This window comes from Mirounga angustirostris, unplaced genomic scaffold (genome assembly GCF_029215605.1).
Source record: "Mirounga angustirostris isolate CCGP_5_RB_7025 unplaced genomic scaffold, mMirAng1.0.hap1 SCAF_17, whole genome shotgun sequence".
In the NCBI taxonomy this organism is placed as follows: Eukaryota; Metazoa; Chordata; class Mammalia; order Carnivora; family Phocidae; genus Mirounga; species Mirounga angustirostris.
The window spans coordinates 38,242,730-38,252,543 of NW_026991725.1; positions in this window are offsets into that span (position 1 = coordinate 38,242,730).

A 9,814-nucleotide genomic window follows, 5' to 3' on the forward strand; every position below is an offset into this window, starting at 1 on the left:
TCAGTAAGTAGTCATTGGAATGCACCTGAAAATTCAGAGGCTCTGGTAGGAAGAGGTGAAGAAACTTGCTGGAGATCACCCAGCCTCACTGGAGGCAAAGCTGGGTGCCTGGCTGGGCTGAGGAGCCAGTGAGCACCAGGAACAAGGAGCTGAGTGGTGTTTCTTGGGAGGGTGCCTAGGACTCCACCAAGAAACAACTTTTAGAGAAACAGGGAGGGAGACATGGGCTGCGGAGATGCTTGGGGCAGTCAGGTGAAAAAGTCGTGGAGCAGAATCAGCCTCGGGTGAATGGAGGGTCCAAGGAAGAATCTGATAGAGACAAATTTGGTGGCTAGAATCCAGAATCCACTGGGAAGTATGAGGAAGTTCCAGTGAGAGACATCAGCCTGGGCTTGGGGGAAATGGCCAAGACATTAGGACTTTCAAAGTGACCTAACGGCTGCCACCCCCATGGCAATGGCCTCCAGCAGGCTGGCCAATCAAACCATCAGCTCCCATCAGCAATCTCTACCAGCTGTGCTGCAATTAAAGACAATACATGGGACACCTGGGTGGCTCGGTCTGTTGAGGGTCTGACTCTTGATTTTGGCTCAGGTCATGATCTCAGGGTCATGAGATCGAGCCCCACATAGGGCTCCCTATTCAGCGGGGCGTCTGCTTAGGATTCTCTCTCTCCCTCTGCCTCTGCCCCTCCCCCTGCTTGCACTTGCTCAATAAAGAAATAAAATCTTAAAAAAAACTAAAGACAATACAGACTCACAGGTCTACGGGGTTTTACACACCACACAGTGCGTGTTGTGGGAGGAGTTGTGTCCTCTTACCCACTTGAAGAGATATGTTCAAGTTCCAATCCCCAGGCCTGTGAATGTGACCTTCTTTGGAAGTAGGGTCTTTGTAGATGTAATCAAGTTAAGATAAGGTCATACTGGAGTAGGGTGGACCCTAAATCCTGTATGACTACTATCCTTATAAGGAGGCCATGTAAAGACCCATGGGAGAGGCCATGTGACAACAAAGCAGAGATTGGAGTGAAGAAGCTGTGAGCCCAAAATGCCAAGGATTACCAGCAACCACCAGGAACTGGAAGATTCTTCCCTGGAGCCTTCAGAGGGAACATGGCCCTGCAGACACCTTGATTTGGGGCCTCTTGCCTCCAGACCAGTGAGAGGATATATTTCTCTTGTTTAAACTACCCAGTCTGTGGTACAACAGACCTAGCAAACTTCTATAGCATGTTTCCATCTATTCTCTGACTTGATCCTCCCAACCACCCTGTTAGCTGCTCTCTGTTACTGTCTGTGACAGCCAGCCTCCAAGATGGCCCCACTGGCCCCACCTCCCTATATTTACCTCTCAGTGTAGTTCCCTTCCACACTGAAGAGGGCAGACTTGTGTAACCAATCGGATATTGTGGACAAGACGTGTGTGCCTTCCGTGGCTAAATTTCTGTTTCTGCTCTGCCTTCTCTTAGAATAATTGCACTGGGTAAAGCCTACAACCATGTCCCGAGGCCATCTAAACAGCCTGTGGAGAGAGGTCTACATGGAAAGGAACTAAGGCGTCCAGCCAACAAACAGCTCCATGTAAGGGCGCCATCTTGGAAATGGACTCTGCAGTCCAGTCCACCCTCCTGATGAGTGCAGCCCTGGCCAACACCTTGGCTGAAGCCTCATGAGAGACTCTGAGCCAGACACTCCCGGTTAATCCGCTCCTTGATTCCTGACCCACAGAGACTGTGTGTCAAGATAGACGTCTGTTGCTCTATGCCATTAAATTTCATGGTAATTTGTGATACAGCACAAGATAGCCAATACATTTTTTCCTATCCCAACAGAGGCAGTATGTGTACGAATTAAGAGGCCAAGGTCTGGAGTCAACTATCTTTGACTAGCTGTTGGTCTTAAACAGATAACTTTAGCCTCTCTGAGCTTCCTCATTTATAAGCAGGTAGAGTCATTATAACTCATATTATAGAATGTTGGAGGATCAAAGGAGTTAATACATAACTTATAACAGTCCCTTGCACGTAGTAAATGTTATTGTTATTATATGGGTGAGAAACAGCCCAAGAGAGGTGAACAGATGTCTCCATGGCTACGCAGCCAGGTACTCAGGAGTTAGGCTGAGTCCTGAACCCAGTCTCTTAACTCCTTGGGCAGTGCTCATGCTTTAACTGAGTGACTGAATGTGTACCCTGGGTGAGTCTATAACTTTTCCCATTTCCTCCCCTGCAGCAGGCTGTTTCAGCCACGAAGCACTGTCCATAGCTGGCCATGCATGTTGTGCTGGGGATAGGGGGCAGCCAGTCAGGTCAAACTGTGGGTCTGGCCCCGGCCCTGGGAGAACCCCTGAGTCCCTGCAGGAGAGAAGCTGGAAAAGGCATGCGAGACCAGGCAGCAGTGGGAGGGCACCCTCTGAGGGGGCTTTTCTGGACCACACTTCATTGACAGAGCGGGTCCTAGGACAGCCCGGGGTTAGGAAATGGCCAGGAGAGCACGACAACTGTCTTGAAATGCAATAAGGTATTAGAGCAAAAGGGTTGTCAGGAATCAGTCTCTGCTGCTCAGGCTGCTTTCATTTGAACTGATCAAAGTGACCTTGGACAAGCAAAGGCCCAGGTGCTACCAGCCCCCATGGGACAAGTACCCACTCCTCTTTTTCCTCTAAGTCTGTGGCTCGCCTCCCACATCTGATAGCAGGAAACAGTCGCGGTGAATAAGGCAATGGGAAAAAGGGGCAGAAATTTTAAAAAGGCAGCGGCATTTGAAATGTACCTTTGAATGAGCAAGATCACCTATGGAAATTGGATGCAAAGAATCTCCAGGTGGGCTTGTAGCTAAGGACCAGGTGTGCAGCTCTTTGGAAAACATCAAAGAAGCTTACTGGGTGTGGTTTTTCCTAAATTGTCACTGAAGAGTGGCAGAGTATGTCTCCTCAAAATATGCCTCTTTGGCATAAGGATTATTTTGAGCTGATTATTTTGAGAAACAGCAGACTCCCGGAGAAGCTCTGGAAACTCTCAGTTACCCTTTTGTAAGGGAAAATTTACATTTATAAAGGAGATCTCCAGTTTGTAAGGGTGTCTCCCTCTCTGTACCAGGAAGAGAAGGACAAGGCTCTAAATCATGAGAATCTTATTAACCCAGAGGCACCCATGTCAATCTGTATAACAAACCTTATTCTTGTTTGCCTTACTTTTCCTGGTCACCTCCCCATTCATTACTGGCCTTCCCCACGCCTTTCTTTCTTTTGTCTTTAGCTGAAGATAGTATTTAGGACTGAATTCTAAGTCACCTCTTGAAGTTACTCATTTCCCCTGTATACACATGCTCTTGTAAACTTGTTTGTTTTCCTCTTGTGAACGTGTCTTTTGTCACAGCGTTCCCAGCAGAGAACCTAGAAGGGTAGAGGGAAAATCATCTTCTCTCTCCTACTTCACCATGACCCCAAATCCCCCATACCAACAGCCAAGACTCCCATGTCACTTCAGCTGACTTGCTTTTTCTCTGGAGCCTTACCATTTCTAGAAAGATGAGGTTGGATATGAAGAGGGAAGACCAGACACCAGCAGAAAATAATTCAATGATGGCCGCCTCTGACCTCCAGGAAGAGGAAACCTACAAGGGGTCAGCTCCAGAAAAATGTGTATGAGGGCTTGTCGTTGGGACTGGCTCACATTTTTTTCTTAAGTTCTGCCCCCTTCCCACCTTCAGGATCCTCACTTTCCAACAGACAAGGGTCCGGCCAATGCTTCTCACTGCAATGCTGCCCCCGCTGGGGACACCACACCCTGCACTCTCACTGCTTGTCTCCCCAACAAGACCCCGTTCCCAGGAGTGTGTCCATCTAACCAGACTGCTCTGTGACCACACACCTTCGTCAGCAACAGCCCCTCAGCCCCCAGTCCTGCCCATCACTTTACCCTCCAGTGAAGTCTTCAAGGTAGATTTGTATTTTGGCGGCTCTTACACTTTATCAGCATCACCATCATCTAGAGCACTTGTTAAAAGAGAGTCTGAGTGAGCCCTGAGCTCTGAGGAACCGTTCCCTGATTAGGATGACTTCAGACAGGGCTGGAAAATATTAGAAGGAGCAGGAGGGCAAGACAAAGGAGGAAAAGCCTCATAGCAACTTCCTGACCCTTAATCATGCCTTTAACATAGGAGGGGCTGAGGGTAGGTGTGGGGAGGAATAGAGAAAACTGCAAGGCTCTCATTTCCTGGTTCCACTTCCGCTGGGGATCCGCTCTGTGCTTCCCTAACCCTGGCACCACCCTTGCACTCACATTCCCAAGTCCCTCATTCCGGAGAAGCAGGGAACCTGATCCTTCACGGAGCCTGCATGCCTTTTGCATTGTGCCTGCATTTCCCCTTCCTTTCCTCATAGCTGACTGGAACAATTCTTGGTTTAACCTTGCCTCCCTGGTTCTTAAGGTCGGTGTTGCATCACTAATCACACTTGGGGGGCGTGCACCTTGTAGAACAGGCTCTTAGGCTTCTTGGCTAGAGATTTGGGTTCCATATCCGGAATGGGACCCCAGAAATCTGCTTTTTATTTTTTAAAGATTTTATTTATTTATTTATTTATTTATTTATTTATTTATTTATTTATTTATTAAGGGGGTGGAGTATGCTTGCCAGGGAGGGGTAAAGGGTGAGGGAGAGAGAGCATCCCATGCAGACTCACCCGGAGCCGGGAGCCCTCGATCCCACATCTCACGACCCTGAGATCATGACCTGGGCCGAAATCCAGAGTTGGTGGCTCCACCACTGAGCCACCCAGGCGTCCCGAAATCTGCTTTTTACACGAACAATGCAACTGGTTCTGAAGCTGTACACAGGTTGGAAAAAACCTAAGAACCAGCCTCACCACTGTTTCTGTGAGATGCTCTCTCCCTACACAGACCGGGCCGTGGAGATGAGCCTGGGGGCGGAAGGTCCCAAATCATGGGCATTCTGGCCAAGGGCTCCCGGATCTGTGGTTTGGCATAATCTTCACAGCAATCACACGGGACAGGGATTATTACCCCATTTCACAGACAAGCAAGTTCTGTGCTCTTTGGACAACTCTGCTGCTCCTTCTAGTTCTAAAAGTACAGTTTCATGACAGGAGGTCAAATGCCACCCCTAAGCCTTATGTCCATCACCATGTGACCTCGGATGGGCTCTCTTCCCATCCAGGCCCCCAGTTCCCACATGAGGATAATAAAGCCGGCCGCATCATCTCCAGGGCCTTCTATACAGGCTATCCAGAAATAGGTTAATCAACGGGGGCTTAGCTTTGTCGTCACTGGGTTTGATTATGATTCTAATCTTCTGTCACCCAAACTCAGTCTTCATACTTTATTGCTTACATTGTAGAATCAAGTCATACAGTCTCAATTAAAGAAAAAAAAAAAAAAAGAAGAAGAAGAAGAAGGAAGAAAACAGGGTCTCAGAGGAATTCCACCACTGGCTTTATCTGGGAGGGACTGTGCCAGAAAGCCTGAGAGCGGGTTAATGCGGCAGGGTGGGTACGGGGCCAGACTGTAAAAGTAAAGAAGCACGGCTCTGGTCTGGATGACTGGCAGCGAGAACGCAGGCTGTTGCATCAGCGGGCAAAAGTGTACGTGGTTTATGGCCAGGTCCCACTTTAGCGTAACCACAGCTGCTATTAAGACCCTCCAATGCACCATCCGTGGTTCTGAACTTTGCGTAATGACTGAACTCTGCCTTATCATCAGAAGGGAGGAGAAGAACAGCGTGGAAACCAAAGGGGCTGAAATTTCAGCTGCTGCCAGGCAGCCCAGAGCTCCAGTACACTTCCAGAATAGCGCGGCTAGGTTCCCGGCAGCGTCCGGCTGCACGGCAGCTGGCCTTCCGGCAAGGGAGCCCCAAGCTGCACGGGGGGATCAGCTGGGACTGGACACCTCCCCGAAGCCAGCTGGCTGGGCCTGCCCCGCTGGAGCGCCGTCGCTGATGAGTGCCGTGACTCTGGCTCTCCTGTGGCACCCTGGCTTTCTCCATCACCTCGGGGTTCTGGCTGAGTTCGAGAGTCAGGGTGCCCTCCGATCCCAGGCGAGCGGGTGGGGGCAGCGACTGGGTCTTTTGAATGCTGTTGAGAGAATTGTGTGGGTGGCTGGCAGGGCCGGTGAGCAGGCCCGAAGGCAGGGCGGGCTGCAGTGTGTGCAGAGGGGACGTGAGTGGCCGTAGGGGCCAGCGGCCACCCGGAGAACAGGGCTGGAGAAGGAAGAAGGGGTTAGAGAGGGAGACAGGTGGCCCTGCCATAGGCCAGGCAACTGTCTAGCACAGCAGTCGCGGGAGGCTGGCTTCGGAGGGTGAAGGGACTGTCGGGAGAAGGGACAGTGTCAGCTCGACGCCAGGGGCTCTGTTGCCAATGTCTTTCTCCCGTGCAGGCCTGTCCAGATCCTTCCTCTATTTCCTCCCTCACAAATATTTATTGAGGTCCTACTATGGGCAGGGCACCAAGGGAACCAAGATGGATCAGGTGCACATCTTTCCCTCAAAGAGCTTGCACTCTGGTTGGGGACATAAGACACATACATTAATAAGGCAGAAAAGGTAAGAGCTATAGGAGAGATGAGAAAAAGCACTTTGCGGGCACCCCACAGAGAAATGCAAGTCCAGCGGAGTTCAGAAGAATGGGTTTTAATCCACGGCACATTGCTTGGCCTTTATGAACCTCAGTTTTTTGTTTTTGTTTTTGTTTTAAGATTTTATTCATTTATCTGAGACAGAGAGAATGAGAGAGAGAGAGAGCACATGAGAGGGGGGAGGGTCAGAGGGAGAAGCAGACTCCCCGCCGAGCAGGGAGCCCGATGCGGGACTTGATCCCGGGACTCCAGGATCATGACCTGAGCCGAAGGCAGTCGCTTAACCAACTGAGCCACCCAGGCGCCCTGAACCTCAGTTTTTACATCTATAAAATGGAGAGCATATCTGCTTTATTGAACTCATAAGGTTATAAGGATTGAATATATATAAAAGACACTTGAAAATCATACAGCACTACATAGAGGCAAGCTATGATGAGGATTGCATTATCAGACAAGCTAGGATTTCTCTGAACTTCCTGGCCTGGAATTCTGGGAGCCAGAGGGAGCCAGGGATCTGAGTAGGGGGTTCATGACCGCCGCAAGGCCAAGGCTAGACCCTGAGCCTGCCCTTCCCCTTCAAGAAGGCAGCCTCGCTCAGCTTCCAGCCAGTCTGTCCACTATTCTGCTGATATTTATTGCCTTTTTTTATTGTGGGTATAAAGCACTATCTTAGGGGCTGCAAGGAAGGACAGACATGAAATCTGAATCCAATCCCCACCAAGCATATCAGCAATTAGAGAGGCAAGATATTTATGCATAAGATACAATTAACGATGCAGAGCAGTGCTAGGCTAGCAAATTTGCCTTAGAAGGGGAGCTCTAGGAGAGCAGAGGGAGGAGGACTATGGGGTGGGGTCACCAGCCAAAAATTCTGGGAGGAGCACAGGACTTTAAAAGGGGACTGGAGCAGAGAGATCCAGAGGGGGCTTCCTGGACTGAGAGTTGATGGGGGTGGGGTGTGAGTAAAACCACAGGAAGGCAAGTCCAGTGGCCAGACTGGGAGCTGACCTCTCAGGCTGGAGTGGGGAAGAGGAGGGGGATGAGGCTGGTGCCCAGGGTTGAGTGCAGGTTGCAGAGGTCTTGAATGCTGAGCGAGCAAACTTAGTCTTTCACTTCAAGGCAGTGGGAGCCAGCGACGTTTTCAGCAGAGCGACGGGGTGAAGTCAGGGAATGTCCCCTGATGGACGGCGGTTTGCAGGGTGACTGGAGGTGTTGACGAGTGGGAGGAGGACTGTAAGCGAGGTAATCAGCTTGGGGCCAGGTAGCCGCTGGAGTGAGGTAAAAGGGTACCCCATCCCTGGAATGTTCTCAGATGGGGGTGAGACCCTCCCTCCCCCGAAGGTAAGGGGGAACTAGATGCAGCACTGTGTGCACATTTCTTTTTCGTTTTTGGAAGGGGCTCATGGGCAGAGGGGCCTGACTCCTTGGACCCTCTGCTTTGACCCTGGTTCCTAGATCCACTGTGTGTTGATGGACGCTCTCCAGACCGGGGCAGCTCAGAAAATCCAGTTCTCTCCTCCACAGGGAGGTGGTTAGTGGCCACTGAGCCATGGACAGGGAGGGGGATAAGGAGAAGCAGATTTGTGGCCACTGAGGGTGGGCTTGGCAGCAGGTGACATTCCAGCAGGCTCTGCCCAAGGCCCACTTCCGGGTACATTTCCAGAGGGATCATCCATGGGTAGCCAGTTGTGGGGAATTAGTGTTTAACTTGCCTGTTCCCAGACCCCTGGCTTCCTGTTTCTTAAGGTGACACCTTGGGACCTGGGTCCTTCAAAAAAAAACGGGGGTACCGACTAGTGCAAGCGTCAGTCCTATAAACCTAAGAGAAAAGGAGACTTAGCCAGACACCATAGGCTGGGCAGTAACCAGTTAATATGGAGCCTGGGAGCAAGGAAAAGTCAAATGCAAAATCTGTTTACCAGCCAGTTGTGGGGCACCCAGCCGCCTGGTACAGGATTCCAGGCACCCACCTGTCAGGGAGCCAAGAGCCTCCACCCTCCGCTCAGGGAGGGACTGTTCTCGCTTCACTGGGGCCAGGCCACAAGACCAAGGGCACTCAACCCCGGTGGGGGTGAGGGGGCAGCCCTTCCCCTCCCCAGAGAAGGAAATGGCTCCTGAGAGCGATTCCACCAGCTGAAGCTGCAATATGGACTCCTGCTCCCCATGCAAAAGGAAGTCCCTCTAGGGAGCAAAACTGACCTCTAGCCTCCTCACCCCTTGTGCCCCAAGCCAGGTGGTCAAGTTCCTCTACCTGGACTCTGAATGGAGGGCATTGTTGGCTCAGGGGCAGTGGACTTCTCCAAAAGGCACTGGGGCTTGCCTGCTTCCCAGGAAGGCCTCGTGCCACGGGCAGGGCAGGTGTGGTGGGCAGGGCAGGTGCATACGGCTTGCGCGAGGCCTGTGGTTCGAGGGGAAGGTCGGCGGCGGACTACTCTCCAGGGGCTGGAACGCTACTCTACTATCGTCCTAACCATAAGACAACGGAGCTACCCTACGCGACCGGCTCTGTGCCAGATGCCAGGGACCACAAGATGCGTGAAACATGCCCCCTCTTGAGAAGGGCACAGTATAATTGCGGAGACAACAGCTGACAGGCCTGAGGAAGATACACTGGGCTAACGATAAACAAATGCATCAAAAGCTGTAGGTAAAGCAACTCCCACAGTTATTTCTGGGGAAGGTGAGGAAAACTTCACAGAGGGACTCTGGGGCTGAGCTTTGAGGCAGAGCTGATTTTTGTAAGAATTTTGGTCAGAGAAGGGGGGGTGGGAGGGAGAGGATGTTGGAGGAAAAAGAAACAGCTGAGGCGAAGGCCCAGAGCATGGCATGATAAGGCTATTCCGATAACCGTAAAACAGAATTGAAAGGTCAGAGAAGACAGGACTTTAACTTGACAGGACTAAGATTAGCCCTAGGGGATGCACCAGGAAAGGAGAGGCTGACCGCTGGGCACCTGGGGCACCTGTGAGGGGCAGGCTTGTGTGAGGAACATTCTAGACTCGGAGTCATCTGGATGTTACAGCAAGATGGAAGGGTGGGGTTATCGTGCCCATTGTACAGGAGAGGTAAGTAGGGCCCAGGGCGATGCAGTGACCCATCCAGATCACAGATGGCAGGTGGCAGAACTGCTTCCGACCCTGGGGACTTGTCAGTCCCTAAACCTCTAGCAGCTCAGAGAAGGAAGGCTGGGATGGAGATGAAAGGAGTTTCCATGGCCCA